The 21470-nt window shown below is 31.5% G+C and overlaps 1 non-coding gene across 1 annotated transcript; it reads right to left on the bottom strand.

Annotated features, from left to right (window-relative positions):
- Positions 1-545: 545 nt before the first annotated feature.
- On the bottom strand, positions 546-618 carry Trnas-cga (transfer RNA serine (anticodon CGA)). The gene has a single exon. It is a non-coding gene; the product is annotated as a tRNA-Ser (tRNA).
- Positions 619-21470: the final 20852 nt, after the last annotated feature.

Genomic DNA, 21470 nt, shown 5'->3' with positions numbered 1-21470 from the left:
AACTAGAAATTAGAATTTAAAAATCCAGCAGAACAAGATAATAATACAGTTTATAAAACACATATGAAACATCACGGAGTCACATGGAGTGGTAACAGTAGAAACAGATCTAGTAATGACTCAAAACAAAATAAAACTCTGGTTTATAGAATTTACCTGGACAGTATTAACTTAATATTTCAATCACTCATTATCATTATAAAATATTTAACAATCATTTTCACAAATATGTATATACCAGCTCCAGTACACTACTGGAAACAAGATTTAACATAACCATAGCTGAAAATTCACTGAAGTATTAACTATTCTGAAGTCATAGACTCTAGTAAATTAAAGAATCACAGTAGTGTATGAGTGTATGAAGAACAAAAGCACAAAGTGATTCTTTTCTAATATTGCACAGTAAAAAGTAAAAGATGCTAAGGAAATTTCAAAAAATTTTAAACTAAAGTATCAAAAATATAATATATGAAAACATGGACTACAATACAACTATATATGTGATTGAAGCAACACATAAAATCTTTTTTTTTTTGGGGGGGGGGAGGTACTGGGGATTGAACCCAGGGCCTTGTGCTTTCGAGGCAAGCACTCCACCAACTGAGCTATATCCCCAGCCCCTAAAATCTTTTATGAACAAACAAAAGGTAGAAAAATCAAGTCTCTTCATCATTATACATATTTAGAAATTAAAAAATAATAGCAGATTAAATCTTAAAATGTTAGAAATGTAAAGAGCAGAAATAAATGATATATAAAACATATATGATAGAAGACATTCAAAAACAAAATACTTATTCTCATAAAAATTGATAAAATTTTAGAATGAAAACAAGAAGGTAACTTGACAACTTTAGAGAAGGAAGAAAAAATATTAAAATTTGATATTCTCGAGGTAGTAAATATTTTAAAAAGCAAAATGAAATGAATCAACAAATTTTAAAAAATTTAAAATCTGAGGGTAGTGGTACCCACCTATAATCTTAGCTATTTAGGAGGCTGAGGAAGGAACACAAGGCCAAGGTCAGCATATGCAATTTAGGCCACACTCTAAAAGTAAAAAGGGCCAAAGGACTGGAAATGTACTAAATAGTAGTGCACTTGCCTAGTATGTGCAAGGTCCTGGGTTCAATTCCTAGTACCAAAACTAAAAAAGGTTAAATAGTGTGAAAGATAAATAACTATTGAAAAACTACTACTACTTATAATAGTGTAACTATTGAAAAATATTAATAAAAACTGAAAACAGAACAAATAGAGAAATAAATGCAAAACATAAATAAGAGATATTGTTTTCTCCTCTATGTTTCATCTATAAACAAAATTTTCCAAGAGAAATCAAAAAGTTCAAAGGCTTAACTTGCAAATTTTTTAAAAAATATACAAGGAGGAAATTACATGATTTTTGCACAAAGTATTCCAGATAACAGAAATAGATTGTCATTTAATATGCCTAGAAAAATTCAATATGCCTAGAAAAATCCTAATATCAAGGAAGATTTAAGGCCAATCTATCTTAATAAAATATATTAGTTAATATATTAGTTAGGCACAGTGCTGCATGTCTGTAGTTTTAGTACCTCCATAGGCTGAGGCAGGAGAATCACAAGATTAAAGCCAGTCTGAGCAAATTAGTGAGACTAATAAAAGGACTCAAAATAAAAGGACTGAGGATTTGGTTCAGTGGTAAAGTGCCCTTGGGTTAAATTTCCAGCATCAAAAACAACAACAACAAAACAAAACAAAACAAAACAAAAAACCCTAAAAACAAACAAACAAACAAAAAACATGGAATAAAAAGAAGGAAATATATCAAATACAACATTAGATCTTTAAACCACAAGTATATTAAATGATGATGCATTGTGACCTAATCAAATTCAGTTCATTCACAAATACAATCTGTGTCATGGGGTAATTCAGGGATAGAGGACATGCCTAGTATGTGTGGGGTCCTGAGTTCAATTTCCAAGACCGAAAAAAAAAAAGAGCAATGTTTATTTAACACTTGAAAATCAACAAGAAATAATTAACTAACAGTACAAAGTAAAAGGGAAAATAAAGTCCATACATTAATAATGTCATTATATATATAAATATCTCATGAAAATTCAATACTACTGAGCATATTTAAAATGAAATGGAATTACTCTGATTTGGTAAACAGTAATCACAACTTTATAGCAAAATTACACACATTATAAAATACTGGAAACTTCCAAGATGGGGTCAGAAATTACACAATATTTCTCAAGTAAATATCTATATATTTAAAATTACAACAAAGGCCCTAGCTATTTCAATAATGTAAGAAAAGAAATACAGTTATTTAATATATCATTGTTTTTAAATGATACTGAGAAAAATCCAAAAAGTAGCTACAAAAACAAAGTTTGATAATTTTACAAAGTTACATAATATAAGGCAATGTGATCATTTTTACATATTGAGAGCCTAGATAGAAAGCATAGGAATAAGGCAGTTAAAAATGAAATTGTGAAAATTACCATCTACAAATGAATGAAGTATAAAATATGGGGCAAAATCCATAGTTGAAAAATTAAAACTTTGGAAAAGTTAAAGAGAGACTAAATTAGTAGAAAACTATGCTATGTTTTTAAATGGAATACTCAGTATTATTGAGATATCAATTTTTATACATAATTGATATATGTACTTAATGCACTTATAATCAAGAATAATAATGCAATATTAAGAAAATAAGCCTACATGATACATGGATACCAAGTTTTATTGCAAAGCACATATTAACTAAATCATTAGTTTATAACATAAAAGTAGATAGATAAAGTATATTGAAATAGCAAGCCCTGAAACTAACCTAATTTACCAACAATTATGATATAAAGTATATTACAACATGACAAGTGAATTTTCAATAAATCAAGTATCAATTTGAAAATATGTAAGAGAAATCATGTTTAGCCTTTATTTTAAACATACACAGGTACCTTTTGCACACAACCAAAACAAAATTAATTCTATGGTGGCTGAATATTTCAGTGTCAAAATAAAAATTAAAGGACATAAAAAATTGTTAACTTGAGATAGACAAAAATAATTAACATACAAAAAAGCAAACACAAATAAAAACATGGATAAGCTAAATTAATTATATTAATGATGCCATTAATAGAATCTTAAAAGATACAAGAAATACATACATATAAACACACACATAAAATCTGCACATATATGCATATATGTATATGTATATGTTCAGGGACACTTATTTGTATACACATATAAGCATATACCCATATGTCTGTCAAAGTACAGAATCTTAGAATTTTCCAAATTGATTATAAAGGTGGCTAATGGGCTATTTCATTTGTCAAACTTTAAAGTCAGTACACTTAAAGAGGCACATTTTATTACATGTACATTGGGTGTCAACATAGTGTAGTTAGTTTACAAGCATAATGAACACATGGAATGCCAATCACATAAACACCCCTGAAAATCTAAAAATAGGAATACTGGAAATACCAAGAGGTGGCAAGAATATGAAACTTTTTTTTTCTCATAAAATACTGGATGACTGGAAAATTGGTATTGCTCCTTTAGAAAACTAGCAAAACTGAAACCAAGTATAACCTATGCCCCAGAAACTCCACTACTACTTGTAACAAAATATAAATTTATAAATATGTGCAACAACAGAAATGAATAATACTGTTAATAGCAATATTATTGTGCTATCAAAATTTATAAGCACCTGTATCTGTATATAAATTAGCAATAGGATGGCAAAGACATTGTGGCATATTCTTAAGAAAGAATAAAATAAAACTGAAAGTTAATCAAATATAGATGCATACCAAAACATAGAAGAAACTAACATGATAATGAGTAAAGTAAGTTAACTACTAAAGAGTGCATAGTATATCTTCCTGCATATAGGATAGATACAAGCAAAACCAGTCTCTCTTGGTAGAAATTAGAATAGTGATGGTCTCTGGTGGTTAATAACTGGAAGGGAGTATGTGGACAGCTTCAGAAATGGTGTCAGTATTCAATTTGTTCAACCTCTTGAATTGCTTACTGGGTAGATGGATGTATTCATGAAGTTATTCATTCACAATTTGCATGCTTTTGTGTACATATATTTTATTTAAAAATAATTTACTTAAAATAACATACTTGTTTATATTATCAAAAGAGATTCAAAAGTGAAAAAACTCAGATAAAACTTATTCTGAACAGTATAAAAACTGGCTGAACATGACAGAGAAATAAACTGAATTATGTGAAGGTGTGGTCTGATGTAGTACTTTGTGATATTTGTGGTCAAAGATTAGGAAAGAATCATGTATATTGTAATCTAAATAAAGGAAGAAATTTATTTCATTTCACCTTGAAGCTAGAACTTATAATGGAACTCCAGATTCCTAAACTTTTGGGTGGATAAGTTTCTTAAATAGGTCTACTTTTATTTCATGGCTCAGGGTTTGTGTGCTCTCTAATTGTGTCATCATTATGTTCCTAATTTTACCTTCTCAATATTTTGTCATGGATCATCCAGAAATAAAATTCAGATAAAAGGTAAACATACACATTATCCTCATTAAGTGAAGTGATCTTTGCTAGTATAAATTTACATGGGAAAAGTTTGGTGCAGGTCTGTATAACACAAAATTTTAGTGCAAATTTTTCATTATCCATTTCCAGATCCACTTCTTATCTATCCTTTGAGATTAGGCCAAGGTCTCTTCTGCCCTATTCATGTTTTCCTCCAAGGTCTTTAAGTTGTGCAATATTCCCTTGACATATGTTAATCAGCAATCATCAAATACATTAAATGGAAAATAAGTCATCGAGCAATTCAAATAAGTGGTATTTCAGGATAGCTGTTCTGGAGATGGAATTCGCCTATTAGGATGGTGCATGAATCCATTTGCCATTACTATAATGAACTACCTGAAGCAGGTTACTTTTGAAGAAAAGAGGTTTATTTACCTCACCATTCTGGAAATTCAAGGACATAGTGCTGGAATCAGCTCAGTCCTTCATGAATGATCACAATGACAGGGGTGCATGTGAAAGGATGAATCACATCTTGTCAACTGGAAAATGAAATGGCCTGAGATCCCGCATATTCCTCCCAAGGAGGCACAACCATAGCAATCTAAGGACCTCACATTTGTTTTCACTTGTGAAAGTCCATCAAATCCCACCTCTGTACTCAGCACAATGCCTCCAACCCATGAATCTCTGGGGGGACAAAGAATATCTAAACCAAAGCAAATGGTTAGAAGTTTGGTAGGCAGATGTGAATTAAAAGATACTGATGCCATTTTTCAGTGTGTAATAAAATTGTGACGATATATAGATTAGAAGCTTTACATTTAACACCAATAATGAATTTGTTGCTTCAGCATTTCTAAAACAAGGAATTTTATGAAGGGGGTTTTAATTATTCCAAAATGTACATATAAGTAAAATCTCAAGACTTCTTCCATTAGTTTGTTTGAAGAGCTAATCTGCTTCAAGAAGCAGCAATTAAAAAGCTTTCATTTTAAGTGTATATTAAATAAATCAAATATGATGATGTTGTAAACATTCATTATAGATTTATTTTGATATTTGTTCTGCATAAATTACAGATATATGCATTTTCTCATCTTTAAAGATCTAATAGCATTTGATAATCAGAGCACATAACCATGTACTACTAACATGATGTTCAGATGATAAAATGACTGTTTCATTGCTTGATTTATAAACAAAAGGAACCCATTAACAAAGCCATTCTTTAAAAGGAACATCTTTTGCCCATGAACATCTTATCTTTTCTAGTTTCATTGTATATAACATTTACATTATTAACTTTTAGACATTTCTATAAGTATCACAGTTTTTTATCAGGAAGAATATATTTAAAATATTTTCATATGTATGAAAGACTAATTTTATTTTCTTTTTATTAATTATGACCATCTTTCTTCAAATTGACACACATGTATTTTTTAAGTGTTACAATTCAAAACAAGGAGTTATTTGGGCACTCAAACTTACTATGTGATCTAATTTTAAAATAATATATGCCTATATTTTATTGGTATCTTTCTGATAAATAAGAGAGACAGAAAAGTCTACTGAGGTTTTGCAGTAAGAAGATAATACCTCAAAACAAGTTATACTTTATAATTTCCCTCCTTTTGTTGCTTTATGTGCCTGAATAAGGGTTTGGTTTTTAGATCTAAAGTGGCTATATTATAACCATCAAGGAGAAAAATCTGATTAAAAATATCCCATAGATATAGTTACAGTGAGATTATATTATGAGGTTATGGGAATGATGGTATAACTGCTTATCTCTGGGTTTTTTAAATAAAAATAATCCTTTAATTGCTTGAGCCAGTACTAATGAGAAGATTCTATATGCAGTTGGATACATGTTAATTGAAGTACACTTATTAGCAATCTCTACATAGTTAACTACTGCAGTTTTATTTTTTCCCTCATAATTGTTTTAAGATTTTTATAAGATTAAATAGATTTGAATTTATCGTTGGACATGGAAGCAATTGCACCAATATCCCTGCATATAATGAATACTGTGATACTTCTCTGACCTCAATATATAATAGAAATCCTATGCTCCTCATGATGGACAAGGTCAATAACACTTAAAACCACAGTAGTAATTCCTTTCCTCAACCCATGTTCTGCTGGTTTGAGTAACACACAGTGACTGGGATATAGCTTTCGTCTAAGTTTAGTGGAGTCTTTATCCTTCTGATAAAAGCATTATCTGTCCTTGGTATTCAATAGCTCTAGTTCATAAGAGCCAAAAACTGAGAGGGAGGGAAGCTTACATTTCTCCAGTGAAAGGATCATAAGGTCTCTTCTCATTCTTCCCTTGGGTTGAAGAAACAGACATTACCTTGATTAGGAATATACAGCCATATAATCAATTCAAAGAATATACAACATCTAGAAGGATGAGCCCTCCAATTCTATAGAGAATCTAGTGAAGTCAATAGATTGAGTATCCTCCTCAAAGGAAAGAAAAAAATTACTAAACTTTCCAATTCCTGCCACCAAGAAACACATGACTTATACACCTGCATGAATTTGTAAAATGATGCATAGCACAAAATGAAATTTTACCTCAATTTATTTATTGAGTAATTTGGAAGGCTGTGGCCCATGAGTGACAGACATTTACATAAAAATACAGTGCTACAATAAATTCAAGCTCTAATACAAGTAACGTATAACTTAGACCAAATCATTCAAACAATGCCATTAGAGAGGTTTAATTGCAGAAAAGATACTTTGCAAAGTTGCTGCCAAGATCTTTGTACCATCTAATTTCTACCATGTTACTGATGGTTAAATGTAGCCAGCAGTTCTCTGCAATTCCAGTATCCTATCTTTATCACTGGCATTGTCCAGTCAAATTCTCTTAAATCAGAATATTAGCAGCTATGGCCCACAGGAAAAAGTCACTACTGAGTGTCTTTGAGATGCAATTGCTCCCCTTACTAGTACATTCTTTATTACCTTAGTGAAATGAGTATATTCAGGGCCTCCTAAAATCATTGTTGGTTTTCTAGTCTTCAATAATAAATATGTTCCCATATACTTGGGAATCTATTTCTCAATCCATAGTCAAAATGGTGACAGAATCTTTAATTTCTGTATAATAGCCTATCCCTGTAGCATATCTCCCAGCCAGAATGTTAAATACTGGGAAAGGGAAAGATTTCCACTGTCTCTAAACTACTGCTTATTGAAGTCTATGTTCTATCCTTGCAATCTACCACATTAAAATCTTTTTCCATGCATTTTATCCTAGCGTCTTCCGGTCCATATTAGCAAATTATTGTGGTAATTTGTCTCCTGGGTTGAAGAAAATATTTCTCCAATTAATCTATACTGAAATTTGTTCTTGCTATTTACCTGGGAGCAATGAAAGGCAATAGTTTCTGATTCTGAACAGGGTAATAATCTATAAACAATTCAATAAAAATTCATGTGAAGTCTTTGCAAGGTCTCATTCAAGGAGGGGATATTATCATGTACAAGAATAAGCAACCATTGTTTCAAGTTCAGAATTCTAGAGAAATCTGATGCTTCAAAGTTCTCAAGCACATATATTTATCCTCATCCCAGAACTTAGGGTTCTACTCCATCCATGTCATTGTCCTGATTTTATCATAAAAGATCTGATAGGTCTCTTCATTCAGTCTTATTTGTAGAATTCCTACATTTACACTAAGGGCCTGAGCATGAATTTCAGCACAGCCTTGCCTCTGAATGAGGAAATCAGTCTTCTTACAAAGTGATGAGACCCTTTGATTTCACATTGTTTAAGAGCTGACTGTCCTGAGCTTGCCATTTTCCTTTACCAGTGCTTCCATGGTACTTAATAACAAGTAATAAACTTTGCAGTCTATAAAGCCACCATTATCCCCATATATCTCAATAACTAGAGATATTACATAATCCATGACCTTGGTCCCACTTGTGTTATATCTCAATTCATTACACATGAGAGTTGAATTAATTATGAGCCTATAACTCAGAAGGTTTATCAATAGCCTCCCAATTACCACAGGCAGTGTAGCTGCTGTCACTCCTCGAATAGTGAATGATTCATTTCCAAATTCTAAATTGATAAAACTCACTAACATCTGTTCTAGTTTGAGTTTTGCTAGAAGCCAACCCTTAGAAAATTATGTAATTCAAGTATATTTAAAAGGAGACCTACTAAAAAATCAAAAGATTGCAGAAAAGGATAAGGAACATATTAAAAATGAGAGTAATAAAGGATGTGTTAGCCAATTTTCATCATGGGTAACATTAACCTCATCCTCTGAAGAACTCAGAGAGAGCGAAGAACATGAGCTTCAGAATGACGTCAATACAGGGCAAAGGGAGCTAGGATAAAGGATAAAAAATACAACCCTAGTATACGTGAAATTATTTAAATATGAGCACAAAATACAAGTAAAAATTATATCAGATATGCCTCAAAGAAATGATCCATAAAATATATAATGTGTAATACACATAAATTGGTTTATTGCAATACTTTTTTGTCAATTTTTCTTATGTTCCTTCTAATTTCAACTCCTCATACTTCATCTATTTTTAGAGTTATGAAAAAAAAATTAAGTGATAATTGTTTTATTGACTATTTTGAACTTCAAGTACATAAAATCATCTGTTAGGATAATAATAGTGCTCTTATAGTCTTTCTTTTAAAAGTTAAACTATATTTCCTTTCACTTATACAAATGTTATAGATTGATAAGAAGATATTTTCTCTTTTCATCTGAAATTCTCAACAATCATTTCTGAAAACAACCATATAATGGAATGGTTACTAACTTGAATGACTTTAGGGATAATTTTTGTTTCAATAATAATAAAAGATAAGCTATCAGTGTATTCACACATATGTAAAAACTCTTGTAAGATTTTGTGAAAATGATCAAAGAGACAAGGAGAAATTCTCTAGCAAAGCATCTGTACAGGAATTTTTTAAAATTTGACTGAATTAAGAAAATCAATTACTAAATAGTAAAATACAAATTACTTGTGCATTATACTTTAAGTCTAAATCAACAAATTTATATTTTAATTGGAAAAAATTCATAATAGTGTGTGTTAACCTAGTCAGAATACATCCCCAGTTTCTCAGGACTACAATATATCCTAATTTCTGTTTTTCTTTCCATTTCATGCAAAATTCATGTTACCTTTTTTGGTCAGGACTTATTAAGATAAAAAGTAGAAAATTTTTTAAATTTCACATCTCTATCAACTCTTTTGCTTAATATTGCATTTGATTATATCTATTTTGGGAACATGTCAATTATAATAAGAAGAGGAATTTGGGTTATCCGAGCAAGTGACACCAATAAAATACAGTAATTTTTCTTAAGATTCTGTGTTAACACAGTTTTCTATATTTCAGTATTTTTCTAATTTGTTAAAAAGTGTATTAACCAACCATTTATTCTATTATGTGAATTTTTCTTCAAGGATTGAAATATACCTGCTACCAGTAAAAATTTTTGGAGGAAAGATTAATTTGATACCCACATTTCCAAAAATGTTCCCAGTAGAAAAGTAGATGAATAAACATTTCATTGTTCCTGGTATGCATGAGAGAAAAGAGATTCTGAATAAAAATATGATGAGATTTCTGGAAAAAAAATCTGAATTTGAGGACAGCAGTATTCTTTTCTGACAATTTCTTTCTACTTATAAATGAATAATATATTGTATAAATTTGTTAGGTGCTTCAACTACATCAAATGTGATATGTTTATGAGAAAGTAGTGTAAAAGTGACCAGAGTAGAAGTCTGAAAACAAAATGAATACATGGAAAACTGCATATCATGAACAATGTTGCAAAGCAGATTAGAAAATTCAATAAAGGCAGTATAGTCTAAGGGCAAAAGAATAGAATATAAAGATTAGAGCACATTATCAATGAAAGGAGATTATATGGAAAGAATTCTTGGGCCTAGTTAAGAAAGATATACTGGTACACATCATTTGGGGAGGATATTGGGTAATATTAAATAGTAACACCTACAGTCCATTCTGGTTATGTACTTCCACACCTGAACATTGTAGGAATATGTCCTTGAAGGGAGACAGTAAAAAATGGGAACATAAGTAATTTAGGTGAAAAATATGCTTTAATATATTTTCTTTCTGTTTGAACCACTCTGTCCGAGGCCTGGCATAAAATACTGCTATAGGAGGAAAAGTTTATTTTGGGGCCCACACTTTCAGAGATCCTCGGCCATAGACACTCAATTCCATTCTCCAGGGCTCAAGGTGAGGCAGAACATCATGGCACAAGGATGCTTTGGAGGAAAACAAGTCTGGATATGGCCACCAAGAAGGAGAGTGAGAGAGAGAGAGAGAGAGAAAGGAAGAGAGAGAGAGAGAGAGAGTTATGCCCAACAAGGACAAAATATAAACGCAAAGACATGCTCCCAGGGACCCACCTCCTCCAGCAACAACTGACCTGCCTAAAGTCACCATCCAGTTAATCCCTATCAGTGGATTAACACACTGCTTGGGCTAAGCTCTCCTAACCCAATCTTTTCACCTCTAACTTTCTTGCATTGTTTTACAGGTGAGCTTTTGGAGGACACCAAATAGTTAAACCATAAGGTATGCACACTTATTCATCATGTGCCAAATCAAAAAATGAGCATCTCAGAACTAAACTGAGATTCCACATGAATGCTATATTTTTATTACATTAAGACACAGTTGAATCAAGTAAGTTTACATTTTTGTCAGTCTGCGGTCTGGTTTGTTGCTATAACATTGCTCATTGGGGTCATTTTCCTGATGATTACTGCAGTTCAAGCTCTGTAATACCCTTGGCAATCCCTGCTAAAAGAATTATATTTCCTGTGATATTTGTCAGTTATTGACTTCTTATCTGTAATTTTCCTCGTATTCATTTGGTCTATCATTTTATACATATAATTTAGATATATTACAATTTTAATTAGATATTTGATATTTTGATAGTAATTTATATTAAATAACTGCTAAAAATAGCAAGGGATTTGGTTAATTTTTCAGATAAACATTTCATCAACTTATACTTTTCTTTAAAGAAATTGATTAATCCCAGTAACATGTGAGGAAAATTTTTCTACTCAATTTAGTGCTTTAATACACAGTAATATAATTTATTTCTCAAGATTATTCAAGTTCAAATCTATATAATGCATGTGTATATGTTTTATTTCATTTATTAAATTCAATGCTAAAGAATACTCATTTTTGTACCAAATACTTTTTTTTACATTATTAGTGTTATACTTTCAAAATAGTACAATTTATGAGTATGTGTTTATATGTGCTTGCATATGTGTGTGTGTGTGTGTGTGTATACCTATATATGCATATGTAGTGCAGATTATCTAATGCATTTATGAGGTTTTGTGGCAGGTGAATAATTACTTGTATAAATTGACCTTAGTGCCTACCGTAAAACAGTCTAATTATGGCATTCTTAAAGTGATCGTAATTAATGTAATCTCCAAAGCCATAAGATATTAATATTTCAGGTTGCAGATTGTAACATTTGTTGCACAAGATGGTAGTTTAATGTGCAGTCTGTGCTATAATTCACTGTTAATCTTTCAATACTGAACCTTTAAAGTGCCAGTTCTTAATATATTGCTGCTGTAGTATCATAGGTTTGAACTCAACTCCATATGAAAATGAGCAATTAAATATTCAGCCAAACTGAAACATTGAAAAAAAAATACTACCGTTGAAAATGAATGTTAGTGTCTACTACATTTCATAAGCATGACATTCAAGAACTGGAAAAGTATTGTAAGAATTTGATAGCTTGACTTTTCATTTCAAAATCTTATTCGTTCTATTAAATTAGCAAAAAAGCTGATGTGATTTAGACAAAATTGTTCAGAGAAACATGATGTGTAAAAAGTATGTTAGAAATGTATTTATTCTTTAAATATTCTTATTCAGCAGGTGAAGAAATTGTCATTTTCAATTGCTATATATATTGAATAACTTGGTCCTTTAACCTTGTGGCAACAAAAAAATGTGCAGGTGTAGTATGGGTCAATAGTGAAATAAAAAGATCTATAGACTGTTATTTTTATATCAAAAGTTATCTTAGCCACCAGTGCACCTTGTTCTTGAGTCACTGCTAAGCATGCTTAAAGGATTTGAAACTCCAAAAACTTTTATTAAACTGTAGACTACAGTAAATATGTTATTAAAAAGTAAAGAACAGACTTCTTTCAATAAAACTGCCCTTGGAATTGAAGATTTTTAAGAAACAAACTACAGCTGATCCTTCAACTATTTTTTTATTACTTACTCCTTGTTTTGGCTTTGATTCTTACACATTTTTAAATAGTATGTTCTCAAGAGACTAATGATCACACCAAAACTTTATTTTCTCTCAAATTTAGACTCTCTTCAACCAAATAGGAACAACGATCATTTTGCTATTACTAAATACTATTAAAATTTGAAACAATGTGAATATTTATCAATAAAATACATATATATATATACACATATATATTCACTGAAATACTTAAATAAAAACAGTGCTTGTAAAGGAAAAGGAACTAATGAAAAGGAGTGGTAATGTGTATTTCTCCTTAACTACTCCCTTCCCCCAAATTCTTGGACACTAGCTCTATTTATAAATCAATTTATTAAGACTGAACCAAAGAAATGGGAATGAACTCACATTATATTCAGAGGACGTACTGTGGACAATAGTGTAGTAAGATCTACATTGAAAATAGAAATATTATTCACATTCACAGAAAATCTCATTTCTTCAAATGACCAATTTGGTAGTTTGTTTTAAATGGGTGAGAAACAGTAAGAGTTAAATACTTTGGAGAGTGGTATGTATGATTATGCTTTTGAAGAAAGAGAAGTTATAATAAAGATATTTTCTTGGCATAGATTTGCTATGGATATACTTTTCTTGCACCAAAGTGTATTTCAACTCATTATAGTGACAAAGCTTGAAACTTTACTAATACAATGCATATTTTCCCCTGGTATCATAAGCTATGCAATAAGTCAAGCACTGTAAATCATTCCCGGGCAATAATTTGTTGCACATTATATTTCTAAGGATTGTATGTAATTGATACAAATCCTGAGTTTTATACTTTCACAAACCTAACACACACACACACACACACACACACACACACACTTCCTTTACATTCCTCCTCCTGTTTTACATACAGTGTATAGAAATGTTGATAATTAATTGTACTATAGATTTAAGTACCAGTATGTCTTATATTTAAGGGGATGAATAAGATTATTTGTTATTTCAATTTAAATATTCTCCTTTCAGAGTTATTTGCTTTTTAAGGCTAATTTATTAAAAAAACTGTGTATCTTAAATTTCCCTTATATACAATTTTTTTACTATTAGATAAAATGTTACTTATTTGATAATCACAAATAATAAAACTGATATACAATGAGCTATGGTTATAAACCCATGAATATAAAAATGCATATAATATCAAATTTTAGAAGGAATTTTCTTATAAATTTTCCATAAACTCATATAGGATTAAATGGAATATTTAAATTCCTCAGGGGGCTGGGGAGAATGCTCAGTCAGGAGAGTGCTTGCCTTGTAAACACAAGGCCCTGGGTTCAATCCCCAGCACCAAAAAAAAAAAAAAAAAATTCCTCAGAATGTGATAACTTGTGCTCTTCATAATCACATGACATCTTTTTTAAGACTTCGTTCTTCTAAACTCAAGCACCGTAATTTGTCATAATTTTTTATCTCTGAAAGATCATAAAACACTCTAGAAATGAAAGTTCACTGGATTAGACAAGGAGGGATGAAGGGAAGGGAAAGAGATGGGATAGGAAAAATTGTAGAATGAACTGGACATAACTTTCCTGTATTCCTATATGAATACATGACCAGTGAAACTCCATATTATGTACAACCAAAAGAATGGGATCCTAATTTGAATAATTTATACTCCATGTGTGTATAATATGTCAAAATACATTCTACTGTCATGTAAATCTCAAAAGAAAAAATTAAAAAAAAATATATATATATATATTTAAAAAAATCTAGAGAATTTTACTTGATCTCCAGGTATACATTACTCAGTTTAAAAAGTATATTTAATACTTAAAGCTTTATCACTTCATTAAAAATGAAATTCATATGTAATTCCAGGGTACTATCAAAGGTATTACTCAGCAATCCTAAAGAGGTATTGGGGTAGAAAAATTAAAACGTTCATGTCCTTTTAAGTCAATGTTAGTTTGTTTGACATCCCACTAGTCAGAAAAATGTTACTTTAGTTCTTTCTATGGTAAGCAGATTAAGAAACATTATGAACTAAAATAAAGAATATTAAAGTGATCTTAAATCCTCTTTAATTTCTGCCTTTAATTTCTGTTAGCTGTAAGGATTTACATGTCAAATAAGCTATCTCGTGTGCAGTTTTTTCATCTTTAAATAAAAGTGTTGGACCACTTGAGTACCACATTAATCTACATAAATAAAACTGCAGAGATAAATAAAACTTGAAGATTTGGAAGACTCAGGATGTTTCTCCAAATTAAGGTCTTTCACATTTTTTAGTTCTAAATTAATATTCTATTTCTTAGGATAAAAGCAGTGTTCAACCAAATTTTAATTTTCAATATTATACATTATTTTATATATATTTTCCATATATTATGTTTATGCATTAGACTTTATATCATATAGGCGTATCAACATAATATAATATAATACAATGCTATTACATAATTGGATGTAATTTTCTATATGTAAATGGCATTTTATTTGCTTGCAAATTAATTTTTTAATACTTTATATAATTGAATAAAAATTGGAAAGTAATAAGGTTAGATTTGTTATCACTTACAAATGAACATTTATGCTAAAACATGTACTTTTAGAAAATAAAAATTAGGCAATTGCCATAAATGCAAAGATTGCAATTTCACTACATTATTAAAAACATTTGTATGAAATATGTTTAGGATATATTTTCATCCCAAATTCTAAAAACAAATAAAAATTCAGTAAAATATTTTAAGTGGACATAAACAATACTTATTACATATATAGATATCACTGAAGGAACCAAAACAAAAACATTGGAGTCTCTGATGCACACAGTAGCAAATAAACTCTTGTTCATAAGACTGTAACATGTAAACACTTAGCAGATAATTATGTAAGTAACCATATACACTCCACATTCAGTATCAAAAATATAGAGTTCTTATATGAAAGGTACTATGTCCCTGTGACGGTTCACTTTAAATTGTCCAGAGATGCATTTTTTTCTCTCAGACTTTCTGAAAAAGTATGAGGCATACATCTTTAGTGTCCAACTTTTTGGATTTTCAGATTAAACAAACTCAAAGTACTAAAGCAAAGATCAAGAAATAGAATGGCACCACTCTATTAGGGTTTTCCAGATAAACAGAATCAATAGAGGTGAGTACATTTATGTGTGTTTGGGACTTCGGGGGCTAGGATAGAGGGGGAAGCTACCTGTGAGGAGAGAGAGAAGCAGAAGGAGAAAGGAAGTATAAGGAATTGGCTAGTGCAGTTATAGAGGCTGGCAGAACCCAAGATCTGCAGAATGATTTGGCAAGCTAGGGACGCAAGAGAGTTGATGGTTTAATTTAGTCTAAAGGTTGGCAGGCTCAAGATCCAGGAAGGGCAAATGTTTCAGTTCAGGTCCAAATTCAGGAAAAAAGCTGATGTCCCAGTCTGAAGGACATCAGGCAGGAAAAATAAATCTCTCTTTATAATGTTCAACCAAATATCTGTACACCCTTCAAGTTGACATACAACACTAACCATCACAACCAGCAATCCAGAAGGCTCATTGTGCTTAACCAGTCACACTTCCTCACAAAGTTGGGTGCTGCCATCTTGATTTTTGACATTTAGATTATTGTAGGAAAAGGAAATTTATGCAAATGGAATCATAATGTATGCAGTTGGTATGCTTTTAAAAAATATTTAGAAGATTCATACAGTTTGCTAGCAGTATTTTTAGTTTTTTTCTTAAAGATTTATTATGATCGTTATAAAATGTTTATTTGTTATACTCAGTATCCATTTAGATGGTCTCCAAGTATGAGCTATTATGATTAATGTTCCTATAAATGTTCTGGAGGTAATCTTTGGAAAAATCTGTATGAACATTCCTTTTCAATATTTATTTAGGAGGGAAATTTCCAGGTTAAAGTATCAGTGTTCTTTATCTTTAGTAAGTAGAAGTCAAGGAACAGTTTTCCAAAGTGGTTATAGGAATTTCCATTCTCATCAACATTGCATTATTGAGCAAATTGTTCCTTACCCTTGACAAAACCTGTATCTTTTTAATTTTAGCTGTTCTGAGATGTCTGTACAGACATCATTTGTATCTTATATTTTAATTTTATTTTTCTTTTTACTAGTGATTAATAAAATTTAGTATTTACTTCTGTTTACAGGACATTTGGATATCTTCTTTGTAAATGCCTATTCAACACTCAGAAACATTTTAGGTTTTGCTGTATTTCTATTTATTACTGATTTATAGGGATATTTTACACATTTTCTCTGGAAATGATTTTTTAGTTAGTATATTGGGACTATTTTTTTTAGTCATTTCATCAAAGGAAAAATAAAATGAATTGCAAAAAGCAAATGGTGGAAATATGAAACAAATAGTGGGAATGTAAAACTACTCAGGAAAGATAGTTGGCAGTTATATTGAAATTTAAATATAAATATATTTTATGATCCCATGATGCCTCATCTCTCACTGAAGCTGTAGATTTATAATTAACTGTCACTATCTTAAAAAGCATTTTGATGAGTAAAAGGAAATAGATGCAAAATCCTATGTACTGTATCATTCAACATATATTATATCTATATACATTCAATTTATATCTTTTAATAGGCAAAATTAATCTATAGATAATTATACCTAGAGCATTAGCTATTTGGAAGATGATGAATAAAGAAGAACGAAGAACTTTTGAAATGTTCTGTAATAACAAAGTGTCAGTGTCTTGATGGTAAGAAGAGTTAAATAAGTGTATTTATCAAATGGATCAAGCTGTACACTTAAGAATCACTTGTTTTCTGTATGAAAATTTATCTTTATTTTAAAAAATAACAACTAAATAAGGGCAAATTTAGAAGTTTTCAGGAATGCCAGACCTGAGGGAATTTGTCATCATTAATCATGAGAAGAAACACTAAAAATGATTTTTTGCACTGAACAAAAGCAATCCCACATGGTGGTATGGAAAAAAGGAAAGGAATAGAGCATAATGGAAAGGGCAAGTACTGCATTAATAAATTAGAAATGAATAATGACTATTTACAGACATACCAATTTTTCCTGGGATTTCATATATATTCAAGTAAAATTTATTGCAGCAATAATGTAAAAGCCAAGAGAGCTACATGTAATTAAACTGTTAAAAATATTCTATCATTCCGGTGATGTGATAAAAGAAATAAAGTAGACCATAATAAATAAATTATGCCTGTATAAGCCAGAATAACTTATAATTTTTAGAGATGTTTATAAATACCCTGTTCTTTTGTAAAAAACAGGATAAAAAGAAAAATACTATAGAATAACAACCAATACTTGATAAATCCAAAACAAACATAAACAAATTAGAAATGAATCAAGTAGAAAATATCAAGATGGTAAAGCAAAAGCATCAGTAATTACATTTAATATAAATAGTTCTCATAATAAAGTAAAACAAGAATTCACAAAAGTTAAAAGCTGTCAGAAGTGATGGTGCATACCTGTCATCCCAGCTACTTAGGATGCTGAGGCAGTCTTAGGATGCCTAAGACCAGTCTGGGTGACCTGCAAGATTCTGTCTCCAAATAAAAATTAAAAAGGACAGGGTGAGGTGGCATAATACTTTGTGGCATGTGAAACAATGGTACAGTGAAGTCATGAGTATGCTCTATCTAGAACATTGTGACCAAAATTTACCAATATAATATTAAACAAAAGAAAACTGGCCAAGAAAAATACATATTATATAAATATATTTATATAAAGTACCAAACTGGTAACATTGGTGTGTTGAATGGCAAGTCAGGAATGTGATTACCCTTGACAGAGAAGAAATAGAACATTGCACAAAGGGAACACAAAGGACTAGCATCACAACACCTTTTTGCAGATTGGGACTTCTTTAAACTATTTATTTAGCTTTTAGCATTCTTCTGCATTTTTGTTATACAGTCAATTTTTCTTTCTTTTTTTTTTAGAAAATGAAGCCAGCTTTAAAATTTCCCTGTTGCATTCAAAACTTAATCACATAGAGATTTTAAGTGATCTGCTTGATATTAAAATGCACACAAGCAATCAACAGATATATGAAGAAATGTTCAACATCTCTAGTAATAAGAGAAATGCAAATCAAAATTACCCTAAGATTTCATCTCATCCCAATTAGAATGGCGATTATCAAGAACACAAGCAACAATAGGCGTTGGCAAGGATGTGGGGAAAAAGGTACACTCATACATTGCTGGTGGGGTTGCAAATTAGTGCAGCCACTCTGGAAAGCAGTATGGAGATTCCTCAGAAAGCTTGGAATGGAACCACCATTTAACCCAGCTATCCTATACCCAAAGTACTTAAAATCAGCATACTACAGAGATACAGCCACATCAATGTTCATTGCTGCTTAATTCACCATAGCCAGATTGTGGAACCAACCTAGATGCCCTTCAGTTGATGAATGGATAAAGAAACTGTGGCATATATATACAATGGAATATTACTCCGCAATGAAGAATGATAAAATTATGGCATTTGCAGGCAAATGAATGAAATTGGAGAATATCATGCTAAGTGGGATAAGCCAATCTCAAAAAACTAAAGGACGAATGATCTTGCTGATAAGCTGATGAGGACATATAATGGGGAGTGGAAGGGGTTAGCGTTAGTGTTAGGGATAAGGAGGGTGGTAAGAATGGAGGAAGGAAGGACTGTATAGAGGGAAAAGAGGGGTAGGAGGGGTGGGGGGAAGGGAAAAATAAATAACAGAATGAATCAAACAACATTACCCTATGTAAATTTATGATTACACAAATGGTATGCCTTGACTCCATATACAAATAGAGAAACAACATGTATCCCATTTGTTTACAATAATAAAAGAAAAGAAAAGAAAAGAAAAGAAAGGGCTCAGAGAAAGTGAAAGGAGTGGAGAAGTGGCTGCAAAGAAGGGAAAGGATCCTTTTCTTTCTGTTGGGAAGCACAGGAGCTCCTTTGACACTCATCCTCTGTCCCCAGCTAGTGGAGGAGGGTGTGTGCTGGCAGTTTGAGTCACCCCCATTGACAGCTCTGGTGGTCCCACTGGCTGTTGAAGGGGGAGTGAGGGAGGTAGTGTGGGCTGCAGGAGTGGGAGTTGGGGGAACTGGGAGAGCCATGAGAAGGAGAGGCAGGGCTGCGTAGGGAGGAGAAAGTGGTTGGCAATGCGGCAGAGCTAGGAGCCTTCTTGCTGACTAACTTACACTCTGATGCCCCACTGATGTTGATGCCCTTGGAAGGAGTAGGCACACACACACACAAAAAAAATGCACACAATCACATTTTTATTTTGGAATAATGTTAGAGTTAGAACATTTCCTAAGATAGTCCAGAGATAACTGATTATCCTTCACTTGATTTCCCCAAATGTTAATAACTTAAAAAGCTATGCTAAATATTTCAAAACTAAGAAATCATATTGCCACAATGTACTAAGTAAGCTAAACATACTTTGTTCATCAGTTGTAACTTGCATTCTTTTTCTCTTCAAGGAACCAAACAGGGCACTGTGGAATATGACATTTTCAGATTGCCTTAATCTTCTTAGAGGTGGAATATTGTCTCATTTTTTCCTTATTTTTCTTTTTTTATCTTTTGGTTTTTTTAATTATTATTTGTTCTCATTAGCTGCACATGCCAGTGGAATGCATTTCAACACATATGAAGCACAACTTTTCATTTCTCTGGTTGTACACATGCAGAGTCACACCATTCATGCAATCATACAAGTATGAAGGGTATTAATGTCCATCTCAATTGACCATCTTTCCCAACCTATACACACTCCTCCTTCCCTCCCTCTCCTCTACCTCCCATTGTTCCCTTGTCCCCCACCTCCTGTGGATCAGCATTCCCTTATCAGACAAAACATTTGGCCTTTGGTTTCTTGGGGTTGGCTTATTTCACTTAGCATGGTATTCTCCAACTCCATCCATTTACCAGCATATGCCATAATTTCATTCTTCTTTAAGGCCAGATAATATTCTACTGTGTATATATACCACAGTTTCTTTATTCATTCATCTATTGAAGGGAATCTAGGTTGGTTCCACACTTTAGCTGTTGTAAATTGAGCTGCTATAAATATTGATGTGGCTGTGTCATTGTGGTATGCTGATTTTACATCCTTTGGGTATAAACCAAGAAGTGGATAGCTGTGTTAAATGGTTGTTCCATTCCAAGTTTTCTAAGGAATCTTCATTTTGCTTTCCAGATTGGTTGCACCAATTTGCAATCCCTCCAGCAATATATGAGTGTACCTTTTCCCCCACATCCTCACCAACACCAATTGTTGCTTATATTCTTGATAATTGCTATTCTGACTAGAGTAAGATGAAAATTGACAGTAGTTTTGATTTACCTTCTCTAATTGCTAGAGATGTTGAACATTTTTTCATCTAGTTTTTGACCGAATGTACATTGTCTGTGAAGTGTCTGCTCAGTTCCTTAGTCCATTTATTGATTGGGTTATTTGTGTTTTTGTTGCTTTTGTATTTTTTGAGTTCTGTATAAATTCTGGAGATTAGTGCTCTATCTGATGTGCATGTGGTAAAGATTTTCTCCCATTCTGCAGACTCCCT

Source organism: Sciurus carolinensis, chromosome 6, assembly GCF_902686445.1.
Source record: "Sciurus carolinensis chromosome 6, mSciCar1.2, whole genome shotgun sequence".
In the NCBI taxonomy this organism is placed as follows: domain Eukaryota; kingdom Metazoa; phylum Chordata; class Mammalia; order Rodentia; family Sciuridae; genus Sciurus; species Sciurus carolinensis.
The sequence above is the reverse complement of the archived record's forward strand: the minus strand, read 5'-3'. Positions and strand labels throughout refer to the sequence as shown.